Source organism: Cygnus olor, chromosome 2, assembly GCF_009769625.2.
Source record: "Cygnus olor isolate bCygOlo1 chromosome 2, bCygOlo1.pri.v2, whole genome shotgun sequence".
NCBI classification, from domain to species: Eukaryota; Metazoa; Chordata; class Aves; order Anseriformes; family Anatidae; genus Cygnus; species Cygnus olor.
Genome location: NC_049170.1, coordinates 50,524,774 through 50,539,769, shown reverse-complemented (window position 1 = coordinate 50,539,769; position 14,996 = coordinate 50,524,774). Strand labels below are relative to the sequence as shown.

At 37.8% G+C, this 14,996-nt stretch overlaps 1 long non-coding RNA gene across 1 annotated transcript in view; it reads right to left on the bottom strand.

Annotated features, from left to right (window-relative positions):
• Positions 1-309: 309 nt before the first annotated feature.
• LOC121065928 overlaps positions 310-14,996 on the bottom strand; it is a 77,113-nt gene continuing 62,426 nt past the window's right edge. Inside the window, exons 2-3 of the long non-coding RNA XR_005817398.1 lie at positions 2,642-2,739; positions 310-547 (exon numbers count right to left, since the gene is read on the bottom strand). This is a non-coding gene — a long non-coding RNA (uncharacterized LOC121065928). The remainder of the gene's footprint in view (positions 548-2,641; positions 2,740-14,996) is intronic.

Here is a 14,996-nt window from a genome sequence, read left to right as displayed (position 1 = left end):
TCTCTCTATTTTCTCTATGTCCAACTATGTCAACTCTATGTCAACTATGCCCAAAAATATGACTGGTCATCTTGGGAGTTCAGTACAGTCTCATGGTAAATTCCTGATATGATTCCACTAAGGTTTGCTTTACAGACACCATTGTTTCTCTTTTTTCTTTCCTTATTTGGCTGAGAAAAGGATTGGTATCATATCTACTTCTCAATTTTATCTCATCATATGAGCTGTCACCAGCAAGTGCCTGACAGCCTTGCAACACAGTGTCAGATTTTCTTGTAGTTCAAGGCCATGGAAAACACATTGCATCCCTCTGAATGTAGCCAAAGAACTCTCTTAATTCCAGTGTAGGGGCTTTGGAAACAACACAAACTTGCGCTTTTGTACACACATGAAAAGGTACACATTACAAAAGATGTGACTGTCTGATTTTTTTTTTTTCTCCCAATGAGCAATTCACTTGTAAACAAGGTTTCTGTCTTTGTACCATTCTTGGACATCTGTTCCAACTTCAGCAAGTAGAGCCTGGTGATATACTCCATAGAAATGTCTATATATAAAAAAAAAAAAAAGTACAGTTTTAATGTTGCTATTATTATGCCTTGAAATATTTGATAGAAAGTGAGAATTACATAATAGCAGTGCAAAAGAGTGAAGGCCTGCATTTTTGAGGTAGAAAAAATTATTTTAAATGAAGTAGCTTAAGTCAAATGACAGGACCTTATTGAAGAGAATAAACAGATGTATTTTAAACTACACAAATATAGTCCTGATCTATAGATACACCCTTGTATAAAATCTTCACTTGAAGTCTAGAGTCTCTTGGGAAATTTTTACTAGGAATGAAGTAAGTGCAGTTAGTCAATCTTCAGAGAATGAGTATTTTATACTAGAAAAAAATATCTTGGATCTTTCATGTCATTATTATGCTGTATGGTATTTTGGTATTGTACATAGTATTTTCATATCAGTGATGGTGTGATACTGCAAAGCACAACTGCAGTGAGGGCAGAGTAACCCAGCCAATACGTAAAATAGGAATTCTGTCTGAAGAAACTTGTTTGTGAGCTGCTGATGAAAGAGGCTTTACAGTGATACTGAGGTATTTTGACATTCAACTTTGTGACCAGGAGGTTCCTCCTAGTCCTGTATTCTTGTGTCATGCATATTAGTTAAGACTGGGACAAAGAGGGGTGAAAACAGTGAAGTACTGTATCCATTAATGTATTTCTTCCATTCCATTTCCATAATACACTTATCCCTTTCTGCTCAGCACATACTTTCAAGAAAACAGCACAAGATAGGAGTGGGAATTATTTTTTCTCAGTACAGGTTACTATGCTTGTGCTTAAACTGACTTAAGCATACAGATGAATCATGACTTTTCCACAATGAAGCCAATGACATAAGGACAAACTCTATTGTTTAATTCAGTAGCAAGAGAGAAGGGAGAAAAAACTGTTTTCTGCCCATTCCATGTAACTAAATTATTTTCTTTTGCTGCCATGTCTTTAATACCTTTTGAAGGTGTTTGCAAAGTGCCTCCAACATGCATCATTGAGGAGCAATACAGTCCTCTTTAGTAAAGCAAATACAACCTACATAAGATGGGACTGAAGCTAAAAACACCCCTTCTGATGGAGAGCAAGATAGATAACGGACACAATAGATATGATAATTACACTCATAAACAGTGCAATAACATATATCATTTCTATGTGATGTAGCAGTAAGTATTCCCCTAACAATACACAGCACTCCTAACAAATGTAACATTTCTTGCCCACTTTCATGTTTTTTTTTTCTTCTGTCTTACATTTTAGATAGTTTTGTACTTCTTTTTCATCCAATACATCTATTTGCAATTATAGTAATCTATATTGTTATATTATTGTTATATATATATATATATCTTATTATATAAATATATGTCATTTATATAGTCTTGCTGACTTTCAGACCTAACTTAAAGTACAAGTAACAAAGACCCAGCAGCTTAGAATCAATAATGTAAGGTTCTGTTGAGACCAAAAGCTACTTTTCTTTAGAAAAGCAAGTGCTATTCAACTGTAAGTATTTCCCAGAGTACTTTTCATGTACTTCTAGACAGTATGAGAAGATTCCATATGAGACAGTGTACAATTTTGATCCTACATGATGAGGAAAGATGTACTGAAATGGAAGAGGAACAGATGCAGAAAAGAGCTGAAAGAATTGTAGCAATTGATAGAAAGCCTAACCTGTTTGGATGTTTTGGACTAGCAAAATGAGAGCTGAGGAAAAACCTGTGGCAGTGGCACAAAAACAAGTAAATACACACTGTCTATAAATGAATTCAGAGTTGAAACTGAAAAAAAAAAAAAAAGGAAAGGAAAAGAAAAAAGAAAAAATAATTGAACCTACAGAACAGAATATTACCCCAAACACAGGCAAAACTTGTAAATTGTATTGCTTTAAATTTGATCAGTTTATACGTGAGATCATATGATACAATTGCCCTGCTTTTCACAGAATGTATAAATCTTATTAATAGTATGACACAGTGAGAGAATTCATTTCAGAATGTGACCACAGTAAACAGAGGATCCATTTTCCTTAGTGGTCAGCTGCATTAATGCAATGACAAATTGAACTGTTACGTTACCATCTCTAAAAAGTGACTGCATTCCATGGCCTCATCTTTTGGTTTTTCATGTCCTCTTAACTGAAATGGAGACAGTGGCATCCTTTCGGATCTCCATTCTGTAAGGAAAAACAGAGTATTAAAGAATCAGTTTTTCAGTCAAATGGGACTATACAATATCATCTCCCATGTTTGAAATACAATAGCTCTGTAAATTTGTCACAATTCATTAACTTTGCAATAGAGAAAAGAAAGTATAAATTCAGTGCTCCCTGTAATGTTCTTTTAATACTCACAGTTATAAGTACTATACATATACTATATGACTGATTAGGAGTCTTGAGTATAGGTCTCCAAATTGACAAAACAGAAAGCACTTGCAAAGTAAGCACTACTTAGTTCTGCTCTTTCTCTTTTTCAAAGAAGTTCCCTCAGTCCAGCTATCGGTCTTACCAGAACTGGAAGTCAAGTGCATATATATAGATATGCACAAATATGTGTGTTGAAACAAGTACAGAGAGATATTCACATTATTAACTATTCAAATACTGCATACACATGTATGAATTCGACAAGATCTATTTATTGATTTGGGGGGTGGGGGTGGGGCAGAAAATAAAAGCTTACACAAATAACAACATAGTGTCAGGAAAGCTGATTTTGCAAACACTTCTCATGGTCACTACTCATTTATTACTGAGAAAAGCAGTGCACATGCTAGTACTGCAGAACAGTCAAGAACATTGCCACCTGGTTCCCATGCTAATCCCATATTTATCTGCATCTGAAGTCTTGTTCCAACTGCCAGTCTTAACTGATAATGTTATCCTGCTTTGTAAAAGCTACTGTCTCCAAAGAGAGTTTGGCTACCTATCCCTTTGTGGAAGGAGAAGGCATGACTTGTCATTGCAAGTCAGTCAATTTAAGGGCTTCCATACAGTTGCCTTGTTAGCCTCCCAATCTGTTAGATTCTCCAGAGTAGTATGTCTTTTTTGCTAAAACATTCCAGTGCAATTGATTCTAGTCTATATTAAAACAAAACTAAATAATTAACCTCCTTTTCAGTAAACGTATTCGCACTTTACACAGATTTTGTATAGGTGCTTGCAGACACAAAACTGTGGTTGCAAACCAAATCGCAGTTGTGGGATGCACATTACTGCCTGTTTTATAAATGGAGAAAACAAAACCCAGAGGGGCTATATTTGTGCCAGCTGTCAAATACCAACTCATTTATGAGCTCAGTCAACTTTAGGTCTTTGTTACAATCAAGGTCTGTGATCTGTTGAAGCACATTATTTCTTTTATGCTGCTTCCCTTAAAACAACAACAACAAAATTGCGTAACTGTATTTTCAGTTTAAAATGAATGGACCTCCGTCGTCGTCATCGTCTTCTTCTTCTTCTTCTTCTTCTTCTTCTTCTTCTTCTTCTTCTTCTTCTTCTTCTTTCTTCTTTTTAATCTACCTCTTTAACACTGGTTAATCACACTTTTCTGACATAACCTGTGTTTTGAAAGCCCATTACCCGTAGCTACTCTGTTTATGCCACACTGAGGAAGAGAACAGAGTTTCTTTCAGATTGTAAGACCACACGAGCCAACTCTTAGACACGTTTCAGCTGTGTGAATTATGAAGTTAAAGAAGTGCCCATGTACAACATGGCACCAGCACAGTCCTGACAGATATAGACTGCTATTTTATTTTTGGAAAATCAGCCTGGGGCTATTGTAGCTGGCTTGCTGACAGACATCATGTATCGCTATTCACACAGAGAAATGTTTGCTATAAAATCAAGTGCCCCAAGGGTTTGGAATTATACTTAAATTTTTAATAAGTTGTCAAAAGCCCACTTCACAGCATCCATTTAAAATTGGACTGAGCTGCTTCACTGTCACTTAATATGCACTTACCCACAGCAAACACCAGGAAGGGAAAGGGGGCAGGGCTGCAAACCTCCTCTATGAAAAGGATTTCTGCTCTCTATTTCATTCCATGCCATTTTGACTGGCCATGTGTATCTGCTCCAAATGGTCAGACTGGGTCACCAAATGAATATTCCCATCCATGCCTTCCCTCCAGCATTCAGTTCCCCTCAGTGTGATCCAGCTAGTGGTTTCCATACTGAAACCTCAATAGTATGGCTGCATTTTCTTCCTTCTCTTCTTTTTCATTTCTCCATGGATCTTTCCTGGCCTCCAAATGACATTTGCTTTGAACAACAATTTCATCCCCCACTTCAGCAGGGCTTGCAGCACACCTCTCAAGCCTGAATGCAGTGTCATGGCCCTGGAAGGTTTCTCACTCCACAGACAAGGGGATTGCGCCTTACACCTTTTCAGCAAAAGGGAAATCAGTACGGTGTGCTTTTTATATGTCTGTTCTCTGTAAATAGCTAAAGAACAGGTATGCCAAGATGGACTCGTTATGATTCCATCATTGCTGTAGGACTACTACATTCATTATCCTTGTATGCTGGCCTCCTTCATACACTTCTATCATGCTTTTGTAAAGGGGTCTGTCCTAAGCAGGTAATGTGTAGCACTTGGCCATACAGGGAGGTGCAGAACAAATCTCATCAAAGCAGAGTTCTGGCTCCTTAAAACAAATTATGCTTGTTTTTACAGGCTTCAGTCCTGCAAACAGTCTGAAGTACCCATACTTGTGGCCTTTGTTGAGAAAACACACTAGCTGTCTTCTGCTTGCTGATGCCAGTGGAAAGGAGGGAAACAACCAGGACCACCTGAGGAAATAAAAGAAGTTTAGTGATGTGGTATGTTTCCATTAAAATGCTTATGGGAACTGAGCTATTTCCCAAGCCATTCATGTAAAAACAGGTGAAGAGGTAGATGATAGATGGTAAGCCAGATAATCAATGGCTCTAACCAACATCTGATGTCAGTTGAAAACTGAAAAGTGGAGGTTATGGATTGCAAGGGGTTTCTGGCCATAGCTAGGTCACGGCCACAACAAGCGCCTTGGTTATGCCATTGTGGTTTCCCACAAAGGATACAAAGCCACAGGAGCTGTTTTACTATTAACAGCACCTTGTTAAAAACCCCAGTAAAAACAGTGATAAGTTCTTCAAAGAGGAAGACAGTGGAGAGGTAGGTAATGAAAAATTGCACACAGCTCTTGATGCTTCTGTCTCCTGTGCAAATACACCTGTGAGAATCACAACCAGAAAAGTTTGCCACATTTTGTGTTGGTTTTGTTTGTTTGTTTGCTTTTTTTTTTGTTTGCCTTTTTTTTTTTTTTTGAATAATGGCTGTTATCAAAATTGACTTCCCCAGATAGACTAACAAGCAGTTCTAGTTCAACATGCTCAATCCAGCGATTACTATTCAATGTGGAACCCAAATAACTGCAATGCTGAGTATTGCTACCAAGAACACTCAGAATTTGGAGCTGAAAACTGTACCTGTCCTGTACATATTTCTCTTTAAGGAGCCTTGTTGCAAGGTTAGTTATATGGTTATGTACAATTACATATTATCAATAGAAAGATTGATTAGTTTCATTAGTGCTCATATGAAGTCAATTCAACAGTTCTATGATTATATTATTGCTATGATATATTATTGCTACAGCAGAAATTGTAGAATCAATAGCAGAAACATCCCAAGCTATCATTAACTCTTTTATCTAAGTATACAACAATGCCACATGTAATTATTTTCTTCTGTTGTATCTGTAAATTTTTTATTACCTTCATCACCCATTGTCTTTATTATGAGTCTTTTCTGTGGGAATATGTTTTCTCTGGGAAAACAGACTGTGCAACTGATGATAGCATTCACCAGTCCTAAACTTCCACTTTAATGCTGCCACATTAAGTTTAAATACTATAGAATAGAATAGAATAGAATAGAATAGAATAGAATAGAATAGAACAGAACAGAACAGAACAGAACAGAACAGAACAGAATAGTTCAGTTGGAAGAGACCTACAATGATATCAGGTCCAGCTGCCTGACCATTTCAGGGCTAAGCAAAAGTTAAAGCATATTATAATGAGCATTATCCAAACGCCTTTTGAACATTGACAAATATGGGACACCAATCACCCCTCTAGAAAGCCTATTCCAGTGTTTGACAACCCACGTGATAAAGATATTTTTCCTAATATTTAGTCTGAACCTTCCCTGGTACAGTTTTGTGCCATTCCCTCATGTATTATCACTGATAACCAGAAAGAAAGGATCAGCACATCCTTCTCCATTTCCTTTCCTCAGGAAATTGTAGAAAGCAATTACTTAATTAACTAAAAAGCCTTCTCTAGGTCTAATATTGAGGTGAGGCTACATTTGCCAGATGTCCTGGTGCCAAAGTTGGACAGTGCTACCCTTGCTCCCTTCATCTTTTTGGATGTTTCTAGGGGTGTCACCAACCCCGCACATTTTAAAGAAAAGATTTCTAATGGTCAGGGTTTACTGTATCATAAAACTTAGCCTGAAGCATGAATAGACCAGGCCAGTCATAGAAAACAACCCAGTAGTGTTGTTCTTTGTTTTGAATTAGAAACATGTCCTGCCAGAAGATCTAAATCTTGCTGTTTGTATATTACATATGTGTCCATCTGTCTGTCTGTCACCTATCTGTGATATTATCAAAATGAGCTTTTTAAAAAAGTGTATGGTACAGAATTATTTGTAAATAGGAATATGTCAAACATTAAAGTACAATGTGACTGTGCAAGAGAAGGGGAAATATTCAAATAAAGTTTTCTAACTAATATTTAAGGCCTCTGACTCATAAATTTCTTTTTTTTTTTTTTAATTTAGTCTTTTAATAAGGGAAATAACAACAGTTTCTACTCTATATGGCATTTTTCCCCTTTAGATGAGGCACCTCTGAAATACTGACTGAATTTTCTAACTTGAGTTTCTTTGTACTCTGAGAGGCAGGGTTAACTATATATGTCTGTGAAGAGAACAGCAGTGGAAAGCACCTTCATTTGTGGAGGGCTTGGAGGAAAGAGAAACTGCACAAGCCCAGTGAGCAAGGAGGCATCCAGAAGCATGAAAAGCAATTATGGGCTGCAAAAGAGGACAATGGCTGGCAGCCTGGGGCAAAAGCATGTATGCATGTGAGTCACATTGTGACCCTTCGAGGGAGATTCAAAAGCACCTTTTCCTCTGAGTTATTTCCACATTGAATATTTCTTATTCCTTAGGATTCTGTAATTATTAAAATGTAACCTGGATTTTTTTTCTCTATAGGGAAAATACATTTTTCTTAACTACATTTTTAATATATTTTTTTTTTAACCAAGTAGAGAAAAGAAAAATCAGCTACAGGCAGAGATCAAGACTAAAAAAAAAAAAAAAGCCTCCTGAAAGGTGAATGTATCAGAAAGTGATGAGCTAGAGAAGAAAGGTATCTGAGGGGGAACATCTGGGTATTAGGAAGGGTCGCTGCAACTTACAGGACAGAAGAGATGAAAGTTTATGCTTAGGATCCTAAAGGCAATCCAACCCATTTGAAAAGTCATTACCAGATTTTCATGATAGATTTTTAAATCTTGACTTGTTAAAACATCAGAAAACATAAAGAGGATCAGACTTAGGAGATTTGCAAACTGCTTGAGTATTTGCTAATATGCAGTCAAGCTGTGTCTCATGACAGTGACTTCTGACTTTTCTTTGAGGCACTCAGCTATCTTGGTTTATGTCAGATTGCAGTCTCAGACAAAGCAAAAGACAGCAGAAGAGGAAAAGGTGGGTTGAAGAATGTTATGTCAAGTACTAACAGCTGACAGTAAAACATCCTGGTTTTAGCATGTGGCTGTGAAGAAGAAAGAACAAAGGTGCTGAGACAAATTGCTGCCCATCCTTTTGAAATTTGAAATGAGGAACTGCAATTCTCTCAGACAAACAATCAGACTGAGATTCCCACCTGATAGCCATGAAACTAGTGTTGTGCTAACAGGAGATCCTCCGGGCTCTAATTCATTATACTTGGCCAACAAACATGAGTGAAAACTTGGAGTGAGTTCTGTCTCTGGTGTTGATCACTTCTGCCATCAGGTATAATCTCAGAAGCTCATTAAAAAACACATTATAGGACCCCACCCCCCTTTTGACATTATGAATTTCTCAAATCTTTGTTGTGAACAACAGGAGGTACTCTGACTTTCTCTTGCTATACACACCACTTCCCTCATAGAAAGTAAGCATAATAAGTGCCATTGACATACAGATTGAGCTACAGTTCCATAAGCATATTAAAAACTACTCACCTTCCCCTAGTTCTCAAGGACAGGAGTACCCTGGAAGAACAGGGACTGGAGATATTACCAGGGCTAAGGGCAGCCAGGGACTGTTTCAGTTATCGTGCAGAGAAGCATCTAGTGCTCTGGGCAAGGGTGAAGTCATCTGGCTATGCAGGTGAATGTCTCTGAGAGACAAGGCTAAGTATGATGCTTTTGAAAGGGATCTCTGGAACAGAAAAAGGTGTTAAGGTGAGTAAACCTCTTTTTGACCCTTTTCAGCCTGATATTGTGCTTGGAACCACTAGATTTTAGTTGAGTAGCTCTGACTACTACCTGCATGCTGGACTTTCCAGATTTATTTTACCTTTGGTCAGAAGAGCCTGACAGTTGTGTTAGTGAACAATATCTGATATATTGTCTGTCTTGCAGCTCAGGTCTCCCCAAGCACAGACTGATTGGCAGCATCATGCTGACTGGGCCTGGTCCACCATTGCAGCATGAACCTATGTCTGAAAGGAAGTACTTGTTCCATTTTCCCTGTATCTGTGGTCCACTGTGAAGCCTCTGCAGAAAAAAAAAAAAAAAAAAAGAGGGCACTTCTAGCATTTGGGAAACTACTTCATGTACAGGCTCTTTACATCTCGCAGAGCTTTCCTACAGTGAGCGTCATGGAAAAACATCAAGCATCAATCAGCTGTACTACATGACTTACATGTACACGTTTACACCAGAGATTTCTGGTAAGTCAGACACATGAGATTCATAATTGTGAGGGCATTCATGCATTGCCTAAGGGAAAAATAAATCAAGCCTGCAAACTGATCCCTTCTATCTCACCAAATGGATTAGCTTATTGATCAGAAAGTTATTCCTCTTGCTTTGTTTATTGAATTGTATTACATCTGTTGTGTTGCTTTCCACCATTACTGCAAAACGTTGAGTCAGTGTGATACAATATGCATGTGAGCCAAAATATTAATCAATGGGACTACATCAGACATGCAAAAAAGTCATTGATCATACAAACTAAGTGTCTGAGAGCACAAGTGTGCTTTGAATTATAGCTTAATCCAAGGAATGAATCTGTACCTAACCTAATTAGGAGTAATGTCTTCATAGAGGAGTGGACTGGGGATAACACAAACTACTGAGCCATAATACCCACTGCTAACATCATGTGCTTCTTATCAAATATTGAAACTTCTTTCCTATGCTATTATCCTGGATTATTGCAGATACAGGGAAAATGGAACAAGTATTTCCTTTCAGACATAGGTTTATGTTGCAGTCATGGATGCTGTTTTACCTCTAGTTGGCTGGCACTGCATGTAGGTTCTGTTTCTGTTTTTAACAACCCCTATACATGCTTTGCCTCTGAAAGCATGCAATGCAATGAAGAAACTGAAGGCCTATGTGTAGGGGATGGAAATGTTATGGAACTTGTCCTGGAGATGTGACAATCTACTGTTTGAATCTCAAGTCATTCCCACAGATAGCAGATAGTTGCATCACCTCTTTTTTTTTTTTTTTTTTTTTTTTTTTTTGACTGGTAAGGACCACCTTCTCTTAATGCACTCAAATTTACGTGAGCCAAAATGGAATTGCAGTAAAGTTGATAGTTTAAGTATTCTGCCCAGGAGGTTGTTATTATCATCCATAATTATCTGTACTCTGTTGCACTACGTATAGTATACTGTAGAGGATTGAGTCAGTAGGGGTTGGGCTTCCACCATGTAAAGACTGACTAGAAGCTGTGAAGCTCTTATGTGTTGTTAACCAGTGGCTGCTTGGACTATAATTAGAGTAAAGCAGATCTCTTGCAATTTATTAAGGAATCCCCAGTCACAATGTGCTTCACAGAATTACGTGAATGGTAGTTCAGCTAGCAGATTATATATGAGGGTGAAATTGGAGACAGAAGGGACGGATTAGGTAACAGAAAAACATACTAGGATTTCAGTACAGCATGAAAGAAATAATTCAGTGCTGCAGTATATTAAACTCAAAATTCAAAAGGGTGGAGTTATATATTACACAACTGTATTCAAGCCATATCTAAACTTTCTGGTATCTCCTTTTACTTTTGCTCTCATCAATCATAACCTTTAAACTACTTCTCTTGTCAGCCCCTTTATCCCTCACCACTCCCCCCTTCCTCCAGACATTGCTTAAGGCTGGAAGAGCAGAGCACAACAAAGGAAGAAACTCAGCAGGCATCCGGATAAACTGGTTTCTTAAAGTGCCCCTTCCTTTTTGACCTTCTTTCTCATTCTGTAATCCTAAAATATCATTTTCTTGTGGAGTAACAGCAAGAACATACTCATGCTATGCCACAGGAAGATCCTAACTGTTGGGAAGCTCCAGAGGGCAGGCCTGCTTCAACTGTCAACGTCCATCTTGTTCCAGACCCAAATGCCTACCTCACCCCTTTTAAATTGTTCTTCTCAAACATTCAGTGAAAACTCTGTGCTCTCAAGTATCAACTGTGTAGTTAGTTATACCTTACAAATCCGTCAGACCTCAGAAAGTTTTCATGCCAGAAACCCACAGGGAGATTGCTTAGCAGACTGCACAAGCTCACTGCTTTCTTGGTGAGGACCATACTGTAGTTAATCTTTAGGCATACCAGAGCAGCATTCAGGATGCACAGCACATTCAGCTTTGCTATTGATCCATTCAGAATTCACTGTGGAGATCACAAGACTTCATGACAAGAAAATCTTCATTCCATCATGCATGTGTTGGAAGGACAGCAGCAAGGGCCTTACTACATTGTGAGAAATACATTGGCATACTTGGGACATGTTAAATGGGAGTAATGCACAGTGTAGGTCATCAAGAGTGCATCCTAGAGCTCACCATAAATCTTGTGTGCTCCTGAAATATCCATGTTATTACAAATTGCCCTGAGGATACCTGAGATGGTATACCAACAGTTGCTACGTGGATGGATTTTCTTCCTTTTTGTAACAAAATGGTACTTTGGTTTTGATGGGTTTCAAATGTCTTGACTCTTTTTTCTTCTTGCATTCAGTATGGAGAAAAAAAAAAATCTAATACTTTGGTCTTTGAAAGCTTCCATCATTTTGAACTCAGATATATGATTTTCTTTTTTTTCCTCTCATGTGCTTTTTTTCTGCCCAGGTTTTTCCTAAATTTTCCCTTGATTTTTTTGTGTATCAAAATTAAATGAATCTGAATGCCAGTATTTTATTTTATTTTATTTTATTTTATTTTTATTTTATTTTATTTTATTTTATTTTTATTTTATTTTATTTTATTTTATTTTATTATTTATTTTATTTTAAGGAGGAGAAAAAAATACATTAAACTTTGAGGAATCAGTTGCAAAGCATTGAGTTAGCTTCCCAGATCTATAACCCATCAAATAGCTGAGTGATAGCTGTGTCATGAATGGTTTTAACATTCTGTGAAGTAACTTGATATTAATTTTGGAAGTAAAATACAATACCTTGAAGATTTCTTGCCTAAGGATATTTTTGCATTCAAAGTTGATGAACCATGCTGCGGCTTAGAGGAATAAACCTATCCTGTGTATTTTTTATGGATTCTATCTAGAAGAGTAAGTTGGACAATATGTGTACAGCAAATACATTGCTGATTGTATAAGTTTTAATAACCTGAGGTCATAACTGAAAATAAATCTTTGAGTAATTAGGATCTATAGTCAAATTAATACAACAGGCAATTAAGCCCAATTAAGAGGCTGTCTATTGGAGGAAAAATTGTGCTTTCACTTTATTCAGGTTAAAATGTAAAGGGAAGTCTAGTTAACAGAGAAGACGCTCCAACGCTGCAGTCATCACTATAGTTCATTGATCTCCCTGAAGAAGGGCATTTGTATCTATAGGATGGAAATGCTTGTAGGATCTAAGCAGCTATTCTCATCCTAGACCTAGTCAGATTCAATCACTTAAGCAAATATATATGCTTTTTGACTCATTTAAGAAAAAAGTATAGCAATTTCAGGGCTCATAGAACCTTCCATGTGTCCTTAGTTAATTAGTATTTTACTCGATCATTGCCTGATGATTAAATCAATCCTGCTTTATCTAGACATTCTTTTTAAAAAAAAATAATCCAATCCAATGAAAATGAAGTTGATTCCCACTACTAAAAGTGTCATTCCTCTTCTCTGTCTTTCCTGTGTCAAGCTTTTCTTCCACCAGAACCCCCAAGTCCTCAAGACCCCCCAAGAGCAGACCCAAGCACGCTGCTCTCAATGATTTCTTTTCCCACTCTGTACTCATGTCTGGGATTGCCCTGACCCAGGTGCAGCACCTTGCATTTGGACTTGTTGTGTAAATTAAAGAAATAAGGAAGAAAGGTTTTTGTCCTTATAACACAGGAGAAAATTGAATAAACATTTTAAGCTCCTAATTCATTTCTTAGTATGTGCAAGTTTTGTACATAATTTTGTCAAATCTTAGGCTGGGAGCTTAGCTAGAGTTTGCAATCCATGTGGCGTCTCTTACCACACTGCAGAATGGTCAGGATGCTTTTGACATTGCTCTTTCCAAAAGAAGTAGCTGCATGTGGTCCTGCATTTTGTTGACAGCATCTGGGCAGGGCGTTGCTTCTCTTCAGCAGGTTCCTTGCTTTCATTGGAAGTATCCCCATTTGCACTGCCTTTTGAACACCCTTTCCAGACTAAGAGCACAGTGGAGACTTCTGCCACTGAACAGCTTTGATTTTGTCAGGTTAGCTGAGACTGGCTGCAGATCACAGCTCTTTCAACTGGCAAAAAGACAAGGTCCTTCCATGGAAGGCTGTGTAGTTCACTCTCTCTGGGAAAATGCACACAGGAACTACAAACAGTGCCCCAAAAAGTCATAGAAGAAACTCCAGATATAATAAACATATTCTTACTGGTTTCTGTCATGGCAATTACTTCAGAATCAGGACTTTTTACTGAGAAGTATTAATGAAAAAAAAATATGCATAAATGCATGGCATGCCCCAATGCCGTTTCACTAAAAAACTAAGCTGCTCTTATATTTTCTCAGAATTACCTTTACTTCTAAATTATCCATGTCCAAATTAAATGTGAGTCCTTATTTCTTAGAGGCAGTATAAAATGTCTGTCTGGAAACTGTGCTTCTATTCTTTCAGGCTAGACTCGTGGTATGAAGTCAATAAGCCAAAAAGCAATATCCACCTAAGTGCAGATGCTCAAACAGTCAGAAACATAATCGACTGACATTTCGAATTATACATTAGAAGGTGAAGCAAAGGTTTTACTTTATTAGGTGTTAGACAACCAGATATGCAGATGTGAGATAACATAGAAGCAGTGTCAAGAAAACTATTTAACCCCCAGGATCTGGCACCCAAACACACCAAAAACATTTTTTTTTTAAACAACTAAAAGACAATTTAAAACAAGCTAGTGGATCAGTGGTTCAACACACAGTGCAGGTGTAGACTTAAACATTCTCCAGACAAGTTAATTGATTAAGGGAAGTCATTACTTATATCTCTTGAGTTTACTAATGGGAGACCTGAGGAGTTTAAAAGCATATCAGGTTTCTAAAAGACTGACTCTGGACTGCATTTCAAAGTACATCAAATGCTGCTGTACCTTGACTGGATATTTGATACATACCATGCAGCAAACAGCCAGAGCTGCATTACGGCAGCGAGGGGAGGTGGAGGAAATGCCTTCTGGACATTGCTACATAGGGGGTCTGGCTGGGCTTTTCCTCTACGCTGCTTAAGATAATCACGCAAAGCACCCAGACAAGAGCCATCTGTGTTTAGGGTCACATCATTCCTCTTCCTTTGCTTGACTACAGCCTCTCCAGTCCCTAAGCCCCATCCTGGGTGGGCTGGATCTGTCCCAAAAACGGGAGGCACAGCCTGTGCCTCAAACTCAGACTGCAACTACTGCCCCAGCATGAATTTGAAAGGGTGACGGTACTTCTGCAATCCTCCAGCAGACTTAGGGTGGGTGTTTTGTTTGTTTCTTTCTTTTGACAAGGAGTGGTGCTGGTGGGAGAGTGTGTGGAAGAGAAAGCTTTGAATTAAAACTAGATGTGGCAACATTTGAGATGTAAATGCATTAGAAAAACACATAGGTTGGTCTTTCAGGAAATGTAAAAGATGATGCCATGGGTATTTGCTATCTCTAATCTTTATTATAA